Source organism: Mytilus californianus, unplaced genomic scaffold (assembly GCF_021869535.1).
Source record: "Mytilus californianus isolate M0D057914Y unplaced genomic scaffold, xbMytCali1.0.p SCAF_130, whole genome shotgun sequence".
Classification (NCBI taxonomy): Eukaryota; Metazoa; Mollusca; class Bivalvia; order Mytilida; family Mytilidae; genus Mytilus; species Mytilus californianus.
Window position 1 is genome coordinate 8,810 of NW_026262616.1, and position 13,691 is coordinate 22,500.

Consider the following 13,691-nt stretch of genomic DNA (forward strand, 5'->3'; position numbering starts at 1 on the left):
CTGAAGTTTTATTCTATTCCTTTGTGATGTTTGTAAGTATAAAGTAATTTGGGAGACAGGGAAAGCATCACCGGTCCTGATTCTGCTGTCTTATGATGAGTAATCTGAAAAAAAGAGATGATAGAAGTTTATATTGTGCATCAATGGCTACTTTCTTGCGGTAAATGGCTACCTGATTCGCGGTAAATGGGTACTTTCTTGCGGTAAATGGCTACCTGATTCGCGGTAAAATGGCTACTTTCTTGCGGTAAATGGCTACTGAGGTGCGGTAAACGGCTACAAGTAGCCTTGTTACCGCGTTCAAGTCGTCATTTTACCGCAAAATGTTACCATTTACCGCAAAAAATGTAGTCATATACCGCAAGATGTAGGCATTTACCGCATAAACAGTAGCCGTGTACCGCAAAAAAGTTGCCAATTACCGCAATTATGTAGCCTACTACCGCAAGTATGTAGCCTACTACCGCAAATATGTAGCCTACTACCGCAAATATGTAGCCTACTACCTGAAGTATGTAGCCTACTACCGCAAATATGTAGCCTTCTACCGCAAGTATGTAACCTACTACCACGGCGGTATGTGGCTACTCGCTTGCGGTATTTGGCTACTTTGTAACCTTTTACCGCGTTAATGTGGACATTTTACTGTTGCGGAAATGGTGAATGTTTATCGAAAATATGTTTTTGTTGGCAATTACCGTCCATATCTTATAATTTTCAGAGGTGAATACATCAATTAGTGACATTCTTTTATCAATGCATACATATCTTTTTTATAGTTATATTTAGTTGTACTTACAAGGATCAAAGCTCCTCCATCCGTAAGTGTCTTCTAATTGAGTCCTCAGAAATACCCCTGAAAGCCATCGGGCGTTGTGCATTAGCATACATACATACATACATACAAACATACATACATACATACATACATACATGCATACATACATACATACATACATACATACATACATGCATACATACATACATACATACATACATACATGCACAATGCACACATACATACATACATTCATACATACATGCACACAAACATACATACATACATACATTCATACATACATGCACACAAACATACATACATACATACATGCACGCACACATACATACATACATACATACATACATACATACATACATACATACATACATACATACATACATACATACATACATACATACATTACACAAACACCTACACATACATACATACATACATACAGACATACATACATACATACATACAGACATACATACATACATACATACATACATACATACATACATATATACATGCATTCATACATACATACACTAAAACATATATACATGCACATACAAACACACATGTATAAACACACATTATTATACTCATAACAGAGATATCGAAAAAAAAGTTAATTTGATGTTATATATAAAAGGTATTTTTTTATGGTAAAATTTGGTATTTTGGACAAAGATAAAAAAGTAAAATTTACCTTTAACATCAAGTCTGGAGGACAATCGATCTTTATCAACAAAGGTGAGTAAAGTATTTTGAAGGATAATGGGTATAAAAATGTGTGACCACAAAAAAAAATGTCTCATAGAAGGGGTCTGAATGGGGTAAAAATACATCAAAACACGAAAAAAACACAACTTTGATTCCAGTCAAAAATTCTATGTTGGTTTAAGTAGCCATTTACCGCATTACACATACATCTCAATGGACTCAAAATGATCCAAAATGAAAAAAAAAACCCAACTCCCAGTTAAGGAAAAAAAAAGGTCAAGTAGCCAATACCAACCTTAGTACCGCATCACTTCCCAAAATGAGTAGCCATGTGTAGCCATGTGTAGCCATGTGTAGCCATTTTACCCCAAATTGTAGTCAGTTTACCGCAAAATGTAGCCAATTTGTAGCCATTTCACCGTGCTTCTAACCAAGTAGCCCCATTCCGCTAACCGGCTATTATCGTCATAAAAATGACTACATTTGGCTACATTTTCGTACCGCGATCACAACCCTAACCCTAACCCTAACCCTAACCCTAACCCTAACCCTAACCCTAACCCTAACCCTAACCCTAAACCCTAACCCTAACCCTAACCCTAACCCTAACCCTAACCCTAACCCTAACCCTAACCCTAACCCTAACCCTAACCCTAACCCTAACCCTAACCCTAACCCTAACCCTAACCCTAACCCTAACCCTAACCCTAACCCTAACCCTAACCCTAACCCTTCATAAATACATACATACATACACACGCACATGCATGCATACATACATACACTAACACATATATGCATGCACATACATAAACACATGTATAAACACACATTATTATATTCATAACAGAGATATTTAGATGTTCATCATTTCTTTTTCAAATAATAAAGTAATTATCATTTTAATTTTTAAGACTGCTATCTACTTGAAAAAAATTTTTTGATAGTTTAAAATTTAAAATAAAACTTGGAAGTATTGTAAAATATATGTGATGACGTTTACTTATGAAACTCATTCTTTTGTTTAGGAATATGCAAGTAATTCCTCAGTTTTCAGTTAATTTCTTCATTACTTCATAATGAGTTTTCATGGCTTTACTTTTCCAAACGGGATTCTATGTTTCGCTTCTTATAATTAATTTGTAAATGTTCTTATGCACTGTTTTACTCATAATATTGACACAGTAGAATTTTCGTTTGGGGGTCTCAATTACGCTGTTGTTTTTTCAAAGCCTAATTTCCATCATTTGGTACATAACTATCAAGACCAAGGATTCGTTTTTCTGAAGTTTTATTCTATTCCTTTGTGATGTTTGTAAGTATAAAGTAATTTGGGAGACAGGGAAAGCATCACCGGTCCTGATTCTGCTGTCTTATGATGAGTAATCTGAAAAAAAGAGATGATAGAAGTTTATATTGTGCATCAATGGCTACTTTCTTGCTGTAAATGGCTACCTGATTCGCGGTAAATGGGTACTTTCTTGCGGTAAATGGCTACCTGATTCGCAGTAAATGGCTACTTTCTTGCGGTAAATGGCTACTGAGGTGCGGTAAACAGCTACAAGTAGCCTTGTTACCGCGTTCAAGTCGTCATTTTACCGCAAAATGTTACCATTTACCGCAAAAAATGTAGTCATATACCGCAAGATGTAGGCACTTACCGCATAAACAGTAGCCGTGTACCGCAAAAAAGTTGCCAATTACCGCAATTATGTAGCCTACTACCGCAGGTATGTAGCCTACTACCGCAGGTATGTAGCCTACTACCGCAAATATGTAGCCTACTACCTGAAGAATGTAGCCTACTACCGCAAATATGTAGCCTACTACCGCAAGTATGTAACCTACTACCACGGCGGTATATGGCTACTCGCTTGCGGTATTTGGCTACTTTGTAACCTTTTACCGCGTTAATGTGGACATTTTACTGTTGCGGAAATGGTGAATGTTTATCGAAAATATGTTTTTGTTGGCAATTACCGTCCATATCTTATAATTTTCAGAGGTGAATACATCAATTAGTGACATTCTTTTATCAATGCATACATATCTTTTTTATAGTTATATTTAGTTGTACTTACAAGGATTAATGCTCCTCCATCCGGAAGTGTCTTCTAATTGAGTCCTCAGAAATACCCCTGAAAGCCATTGGGCGTTGTGCATTAGCATACATACATACATACATACATACATACATACATACATACATACACACATACATACATACATACATACATACATACATACATACATACATACATACATACATACATACATACATGCATGCATACATACATACATACATACATACAAACATACATACATACATACATACATACATTCATACATACATACATACATACATACATACATACATACATACATACATGCATACATACATACACATACATACAAACATACATACATACATACATACATACATACATACATACATACATACATACATACATACATACATTACACAAACACCTACACATACATACATACATACATACCTACATACATACATACATACATACATACATACATACATACATATATACATGCATTCATACATACAAACACTTACACATATATACATGCACATACAAACACACATGTATAAACACACATTATTATACTCAGAACACAGATATCGAAAAAAAAGTTAACTTGATGTTATATATAAAAGGTATTTTTTTATGGTAAAATTTGGTATTTTGGACAAAGATAAAAAAGTAAAATTTACCTTTTACATCAAGTCTGGAGGACAATCGATCTTATCAACAAAGGTGAGTAAAGTATTTTGAAGGACAATGGGTATAGAGCTATTAAAAATGTGTGACCACAAAAAAAAAGGTCTCATAAAAAGGGTCTGAATGGGGTAAAAATACATCAAAACACGAAAAAAACACAACTTTGATTCCAGTCAAAAATTCTATGTTGGTTTAAGTAGCCATTTACCGCATTACACATACGTCTCAATGGACTCAAAATGATCCAAAATGAATAAAAAAAACCAACTCCCAGTTAAGGAAAAAAAAAGGTCAAGTAGCCAATACCAACCTTAGTACCGCATCACTTCCCAAAATGAGTAGCCATGTGTAGCCATGTGTAGCCATTTTACTCAAAATTGTAGTCAGTTTACCGCAAAAAGTAGCCAATTTGTAGCCATTTCACCGTGCTTCTAACCAAAGTAGCCCCATTCCGCTAACCGACTGTTATCGGTATAAAAATGACTACATTTGGCTACATTTTCGTACCGTGACAACAACCCTAACCCTAACCCTAACCCTAACCCTAACCCTAACCCTAACCCTAACCCTAACCCTAACCCTAACCCTAACCCTAACCCTAACCCTAACCCCTAACCCTAACCCTAACCCTAACCCTAACCCTAACCCTAACCCTAACCCTAACCCTAACCCTAACCCTAACCCTAACCCTAACCCTAACCCTAACCCTAATTATGATCATGATGGTGGTGGCTACATGACTGCGGTAGTGGGCCAGGGTTAGGGATTAGGGGTAGGGGGTTTGGGGCGTTTTGATGGCTAACTCTAAGCCCCCCTATTGGATACATATCCACCCAAAAACCCTTAGCCGGGGATTTGGGGATTTTAAGCTATGGGCTACCAAACTCTACCGCTAACCCTGAGGGGTTCCGAAAAAGGGTTAGGAATTTTTTTAACGGCACTTTAGAGTTAGCCGAAAGTGATACAATTTGAGCCCTAAACGCACCCCAGCCGCTCACCAAAAATTGGGGGTGGGGCATCAAAAGTAAGGTTTCTCCGTCAGATACTAGTAAAGGGGTATACAAGACAGACGATCATAATTCTTATGTATATTTTCTACAAGTCACTTTTATATATCTTAAGATATAGCTCTGAAATTTTTACTCAATGTATATAACCTAGCTAATCGCTTTTATGCCAAATATCATCCAAACCCTATGTCTACTTTTTTTTTTTTGATTTCTTATCATTTTTTCGGTATGAAAGTCCAAATTGCGGTAATGGCTACTTAAATTTATTTTCAATTATAGATGTTTAATAGTTATTTTTTTGGTTAACTTTTTTGTTTCTCGATATAATTTTGATAAAATAAATTTGAAAAATTAGCAAACATTACTCTATTTTTTTAAAATAATGACATTTACCCAGAAAAATATACACGACCAGAAAAGTTTAGTGTAAACAATATTTCATTATGAAACAAGTGTGGACACCGATCAGTGTGGATTATATGTTTGGATGTTTGACAGTGTTTTCTGACAAAAATAGTTTTTTGGTGATATGTATGTATATATGTATGTATGTATTTATGTATGTATGTATGTATGATGTAAGAGTTATGTATTTCGGCTATATCATGCGCTGTTTTTTTAGAAAAAAGTATACCAATGGAAAAAACTTTTATTTTTAAATGAAATTCAACAATAAATGCAAGTCTCATCCGAAAAAAACATCCCAAATGTTCGTTTGAATCTACCAAATAAATTTTCCACGTGAAAAAAAGTAATTGATATTTATTTCTTACAATCAAAGAATATAGAAAGCGTAACTCGCTCAGTCTGAAACAAGTAATATTCCGAAAACCTATCTACTTTTATCTTTCAATGTAACTAATAATTTCCTCACAAAATGTATCACTAACATTTCTAATATTAGATTTCATATTTGTATTATTATGTTATATCAGGTTGCACTTTAATAAAACAATATATATATATAATGGAAAATATAAACACAAAAAAATAGCATAACTCGCTCAGTCTGAAACTAAAAACACAAGGACTAAGAAATGAAAATGGATCGAGTGCTGTCGTGTTGCAAATTAGGAATATGTCTGTACAACCGTGTGTTGTTTTCTAACACCTTAAGTAGTTTGGGAGACAGGGAAAGCATCACCAGTCCTGATTCTGCTGTCTTATGATGAGTAAACTGGAAAAAAATAGATGATAGAAGTTTATATTGCGCACCAATGGCTACTTTCTTGCGGTAATTGGCTACTTTCTTGCGGTAATTGGCTACTTTCTTGCGGTAAAAGGCTACTTGATTCGCGGTAAATGGCTACTGAGGTGCGGTAAACGGCTACAAGTAGCCTTGTTACCGCGTTCAAGTAGTCATTTCACCGCAAAAAGTAACCATTTACCGCAAAAAATGTAGTCATTTACCGCAAGATGTAGGCATTTAACGCATAAAAAGTAGCCGTTTACCGCAAGAAAGTTGTCATTTACCTCAAATTTGTAGCCTGTTACGGCAAGTATGTAGCCTATTACCGCAAGTATGTAGCCTACTGCCGCAAGTATGTAGCCTACTACCATGGCGGTAAATGGCTACCTGATTCGTTTAAGTAGTCATTTTACCGCAAAATGTAACCATTTCCCGCAAGAAATGTAGTCATCTACCGCAAGATGTAGGCATTCACCGCATAAACAGTAGCCGTTTACCGCAAGAAAGTTGCCATTTACCGCAAATATGTAGCCTACTACCGCAAGTATGTAGCCTACTACCGCAAATATGTCGCCTACTACCGTAAGTATGTAGCCTACTACCGCAAATATGTAGCCTACTACCGCAAGTATGTAGCCTACTACCACGGCGGCATATGGCTACTCGCTTGCGGTATTTGGCTACTTAGTGACCTTTACCGCGTTAATGTGGACTTTTTACCGTTGCGGAAATGGTGAATGTTTATCGAAAAATGGTTTTAGGTGGCAATTAACGTGCATATCATATAATTTTCAGAGATGAATACATCCATTAGTGACTTTCTTTTATCAATGCATACATATATTTTTTTATATTTAAATTTAGTTTTACTTACAACGACTACAGCTCCTCCATACGGAGTTTTCTTTGCTCTTCTAATTGAGTCCTCAGAAACACCTCTGACAGTCATCGGGCGTTCTGCATTAGCTTACATACATACATACATACATACATACATCATAACATACATGCATACAAATAAACACACACATACATACATACATTCAATCAAACATACAAACATACATAGATACATACATACACACAAACACATACACATACACATACATACATACATACATACATACATACATACATACATACATACATACATACATACATACATACATATATACATTACACAAACACTTACACATACACAAACACACATACATGCATACATACATTCATAAATACATACATACATACACACGCACATGCATGCATACATACATACACTAACACATATATGCATGCACATACATAAACACATGTATAAACACACATTATTATATTCATAACAGAGATATTTAGATGTTCATCATTTCTTTTTCAAATAATAAAGTAATTATCATTTTAATTTTTAAGACTGCTATCTACTTGAAAAAAATTTTTTGATAGTTTAAAATTTAAAATAAAACTTGGAAGTATTGTAAAATATATGTGATGACGTTTACTTATGAAACTCATTCTTTTGTTTAGGAATATGCAAGTAATTCCTCAGTTTTCAGTTAATTTCTTCATTACTTCATAATGAGTTTTCATGGCTTTACTTTTCCAAACGGGATTCTATGTTTCGCTTCTTATAATTAATTTGTAAATGTTCTTATGCACTGTTTTACTCATAATATTGACACAGTAGAATTTTCGTTTGGGGGTCTCAATTACGCTGTTGTTTTTTCAAAGCCTAATTTCCATCATTTGGTACATAACTATCAAGACCAAGGATTCGTTTTTCTGAAGTTTTATTCTATTCCTTTGTGATGTTTGTAAGTATAAAGTAATTTGGGAGACAGGGAAAGCATCACCGGTCCTGATTCTGCTGTCTTATGATGAGTAATCTGAAAAAAAGAGATGATAGAAGTTTATATTGTGCATCAATGGCTACTTTCTTGCTGTAAATGGCTACCTGATTCGCGGTAAATGGGTACTTTCTTGCGGTAAATGGCTACCTGATTCGCAGTAAATGGCTACTTTCTTGCGGTAAATGGCTACTGAGGTGCGGTAAACAGCTACAAGTAGCCTTGTTACCGCGTTCAAGTCGTCATTTTACCGCAAAATGTTACCATTTACCGCAAAAAATGTAGTCATATACCGCAAGATGTAGGCACTTACCGCATAAACAGTAGCCGTGTACCGCAAAAAAGTTGCCAATTACCGCAATTATGTAGCCTACTACCGCAGGTATGTAGCCTACTACCGCAGGTATGTAGCCTACTACCGCAAATATGTAGCCTACTACCTGAAGAATGTAGCCTACTACCGCAAATATGTAGCCTACTACCGCAAGTATGTAACCTACTACCACGGCGGTATATGGCTACTCGCTTGCGGTATTTGGCTACTTTGTAACCTTTTACCGCGTTAATGTGGACATTTTACTGTTGCGGAAATGGTGAATGTTTATCGAAAATATGTTTTTGTTGGCAATTACCGTCCATATCTTATAATTTTCAGAGGTGAATACATCAATTAGTGACATTCTTTTATCAATGCATACATATCTTTTTTATAGTTATATTTAGTTGTACTTACAAGGATTAATGCTCCTCCATCCGGAAGTGTCTTCTAATTGAGTCCTCAGAAATACCCCTGAAAGCCATTGGGCGTTGTGCATTAGCATACATACATACATACATACATACATACATACATACATACATACACACATACATACATACATACATACATACATACATACATACATACATACATACATACATACATACATACATGCATGCATACATACATACATACATACATACAAACATACATACATACATACATACATACATTCATACATACATACATACATACATACATACATACATACATACATACATGCATACATACATACACATACATACAAACATACATACATACATACATACATACATACATACATACATACATACATACATACATACATTACACAAACACCTACACATACATACATACATACATACCTACATACATACATACATACATACATACATACATACATACATATATACATGCATTCATACATACAAACACTTACACATATATACATGCACATACAAACACACATGTATAAACACACATTATTATACTCAGAACACAGATATCGAAAAAAAAGTTAACTTGATGTTATATATAAAAGGTATTTTTTTATGGTAAAATTTGGTATTTTGGACAAAGATAAAAAAGTAAAATTTACCTTTTACATCAAGTCTGGAGGACAATCGATCTTATCAACAAAGGTGAGTAAAGTATTTTGAAGGACAATGGGTATAGAGCTATTAAAAATGTGTGACCACAAAAAAAAAGGTCTCATAAAAAGGGTCTGAATGGGGTAAAAATACATCAAAACACGAAAAAAACACAACTTTGATTCCAGTCAAAAATTCTATGTTGGTTTAAGTAGCCATTTACCGCATTACACATACGTCTCAATGGACTCAAAATGATCCAAAATGAATAAAAAAAACCAACTCCCAGTTAAGGAAAAAAAAAGGTCAAGTAGCCAATACCAACCTTAGTACCGCATCACTTCCCAAAATGAGTAGCCATGTGTAGCCATGTGTAGCCATTTTACTCAAAATTGTAGTCAGTTTACCGCAAAAAGTAGCCAATTTGTAGCCATTTCACCGTGCTTCTAACCAAAGTAGCCCCATTCCGCTAACCGACTGTTATCGGTATAAAAATGACTACATTTGGCTACATTTTCGTACCGTGACAACAACCCTAACCCTAACCCTAACCCTAACCCTAACCCTAACCCTAACCCTAACCCTAACCCTAACCCTAACCCTAACCCTAACCCTAACCCTAACCCTAACCCTAACCCTAATTATGATCATGATGGTGGTGGCTACATGACTGCGGTAGTGGGCCAGGGTTAGGGATTAGGGGTAGGGGGTTTGGGGCGTTTTGATGGCTAACTCTAAGCCCCCCTATTGGATACATATCCACCCAAAAACCCTTAGCCGGGGATTTGGGGATTTTAAGCTATGGGCTACCAAACTCTACCGCTAACCCTGAGGGGTTCCGAAAAAGGGTTAGGAATTTTTTTAACGGCACTTTAGAGTTAGCCGAAAGTGATACAATTTGAGCCCTAAACGCACCCCAGCCGCTCACCAAAAATTGGGGGTGGGGCATCAAAAGTAAGGTTTCTCCGTCAGATACTAGTAAAGGGGTATACAAGACAGACGATCATAATTCTTATGTATATTTTCTACAAGTCACTTTTATATATCTTAAGATATAGCTCTGAAATTTTTACTCAATGTATATAACCTAGCTAATCGCTTTTATGCCAAATATCATCCAAACCCTATGTCTACTTTTTTTTTTTTGATTTCTTATCATTTTTTCGGTATGAAAGTCCAAATTGCGGTAATGGCTACTTAAATTTATTTTCAATTATAGATGTTTAATAGTTATTTTTTTGGTTAACTTTTTTGTTTCTCGATATAATTTTGATAAAATAAATTTGAAAAATTAGCAAACATTACTCTATTTTTTTAAAATAATGACATTTACCCAGAAAAATATACACGACCAGAAAAGTTTAGTGTAAACAATATTTCATTATGAAACAAGTGTGGACACCGATCAGTGTGGATTATATGTTTGGATGTTTGACAGTGTTTTCTGACAAAAATAGTTTTTTGGTGATATGTATGTATGTATGTATGTATGTATTTATGTATGTATGTATGTATGATGTAAGAGTTATGTACTTCGGCTATATCATGCGCTGTTTTTTTAGAAAAAAGTATACCAATGGAAAAAACTTTTATTCTTAAATGAAATTCAACAATAAATGCAAGTCTCATCCGAAAAAAACATCCCAAATGTTCGTTTGAATCTACCAAATAAATTTTCCACGTGAAAAAAAGTAATTGATATTTATTTCTTACAATCAAAGAATATAGAAAGCGTAACTCGCTCAGTCTGAAACAAGTAATATTCCGACAACCTATCTACTTTTATCTTTCAATCTAGAAAAAGTAACTAATATTTTCCTCACAAAATGTATCACTAACATTTCTAATATTAGATTTCATATTTGTATTATTATGTTATATCAGGTTGCACTTTAATAAAACAATATATATATATAATGGAAAATATAAACACAAAAAAATAGCATAACTCGCTCAGTCTGAAACTAAAAACACAAGGACTAAGAAATGAAAATGGATCGAGTGCTGTCGTGTTGCAAATTAGGAATATGTCTGTACAACCGTGTGTTGTTTTCTAACATCGTAAGTAGTTTGGGAGACAGGGAAAGCATCACCAGTCCTGATTCTGCTGTCTTATGATGAGTAAACTGGAAAAAAATAGATGATAGAAGTTTATATTGCGCATCAATGGCTACTTTCTTGCGGTAATTGGCTACTTTCTTGCGGTAATTGGCTACTTTCTTGCGGTAATTTGCTACTTTCTTGCGGTAAAAGGCTACTTGATTCGCGGTAAATGGCTACTGAGGTGCGGTAAACGGCTACAAGTAGCCTTGTTACCGCGTTCAAGTAGTCATTTCACCGCAAAAAGTAACCATTTACCGCAAAAAATGTAGTCATTTACCGCAAGATGTAGGCATTTACCGCATAAAAAGTAGCCGTTTACCGCAAGAAAGTTGTCATTTACCTCAAATTTGTAGCCTGTTACCGCAAGTATGTAGCCTATTACCGCAAGTATGTAGCCTACTGCCGCAAGTATGTAGCCTACTACCATGGCGGTAAATGGCTACCTGATTCGTTTAAGTAGTCATTTTACCGCAAAATGTAACCATTTCCCGCAAAAAATGTAGTCATCTACCGCAAGATGTAGGCATTTACCGCATAAACAGTAGCCGTTTACCGCAAGAAAGTTGCCATTTACCGCAAATATGTAGCCTACTACCGCAAGTATGTAGCCTACTACCGCAAATATGTCGCCTACTACCGCAAGTATGTAGCCTACTACCGCAAATATGTAGCCTACTACCGCAAGTATGTAGCCTACTACCACGGCGGCATATGGCTACTTGCTTGCGGTATTTGGCTACTTAGTGACCTTTACCGCGTTAATATGGACTTTTTACCGTTGCGGAAATGGTGAATGTTTATCGAAAAATGGTTTTAGGTGGCAATTAACGTGCATATCATATAATTTTCAGAGATGAATACATCCATTAGTGACTTTCTTTTATTAATGCATACATATATTTTTTTATATTTAAATTTAGTTTTACTTACAACGACTACAGCTCCTCCATCCGGAGTTTTCTTTGCTCTTCTAATTGAGTCCTCAGAAACACCTCTGACAGTCATCGGGCGTTCTGCATTAGCTTACATACATACATACATACATACATACATACATACATACATACATAACATACATGCATACAAATAAACACACACATACATACATACATTCAATCAAACATACAAACATACATAGATACATACATACACACAAACACATACACATACACATACAAACATACATACATACATACATACACATGCATACACACATACATAAAAACATACATAAACACATACATACATACACACACATACACATACACACGCACATACATACATGCATACTTACATACATACATACACACACACACATAATACACACATACATACATACATACATACATACATACATATATACATTACACAAACACTTACACATACACAAACACACATACATGCATACATACATTCATAAATACATACATACATACACACGCACATGCATGCATACATACATACACTAACACATATATGCATGCACATACATAAACACATGTATAAACACACATTATTATATTCATAACAGAGATATTTAGATGTTCATCATTTCTTTTTTAAATAATAAAGTAATTATCATTTTAATTTTTAAGACTGCTTTCTACTTGAAAAAAAATTTTTGATAGTTTAAAATTTAAAATAAAACTTGGAAGTATTGTAAAATATATGTGATGACGTTTACTTATGAAACTCATTCTTTTGTTTAGGAATATGCAAGTAATTCCTCAGTTTTCAGTTAATTTCTTCATTACTTCATAATGAGTTTTCATGGCTTTACTTTTCCAAACGGGATTCTATGTTTCGCTTCTTATAATTAATTTGTAAATGTTCTTATGCACTGTTTTACTCATAATATTGACACAGTAGAATTTTCGTTTGGGGGTCTCAATT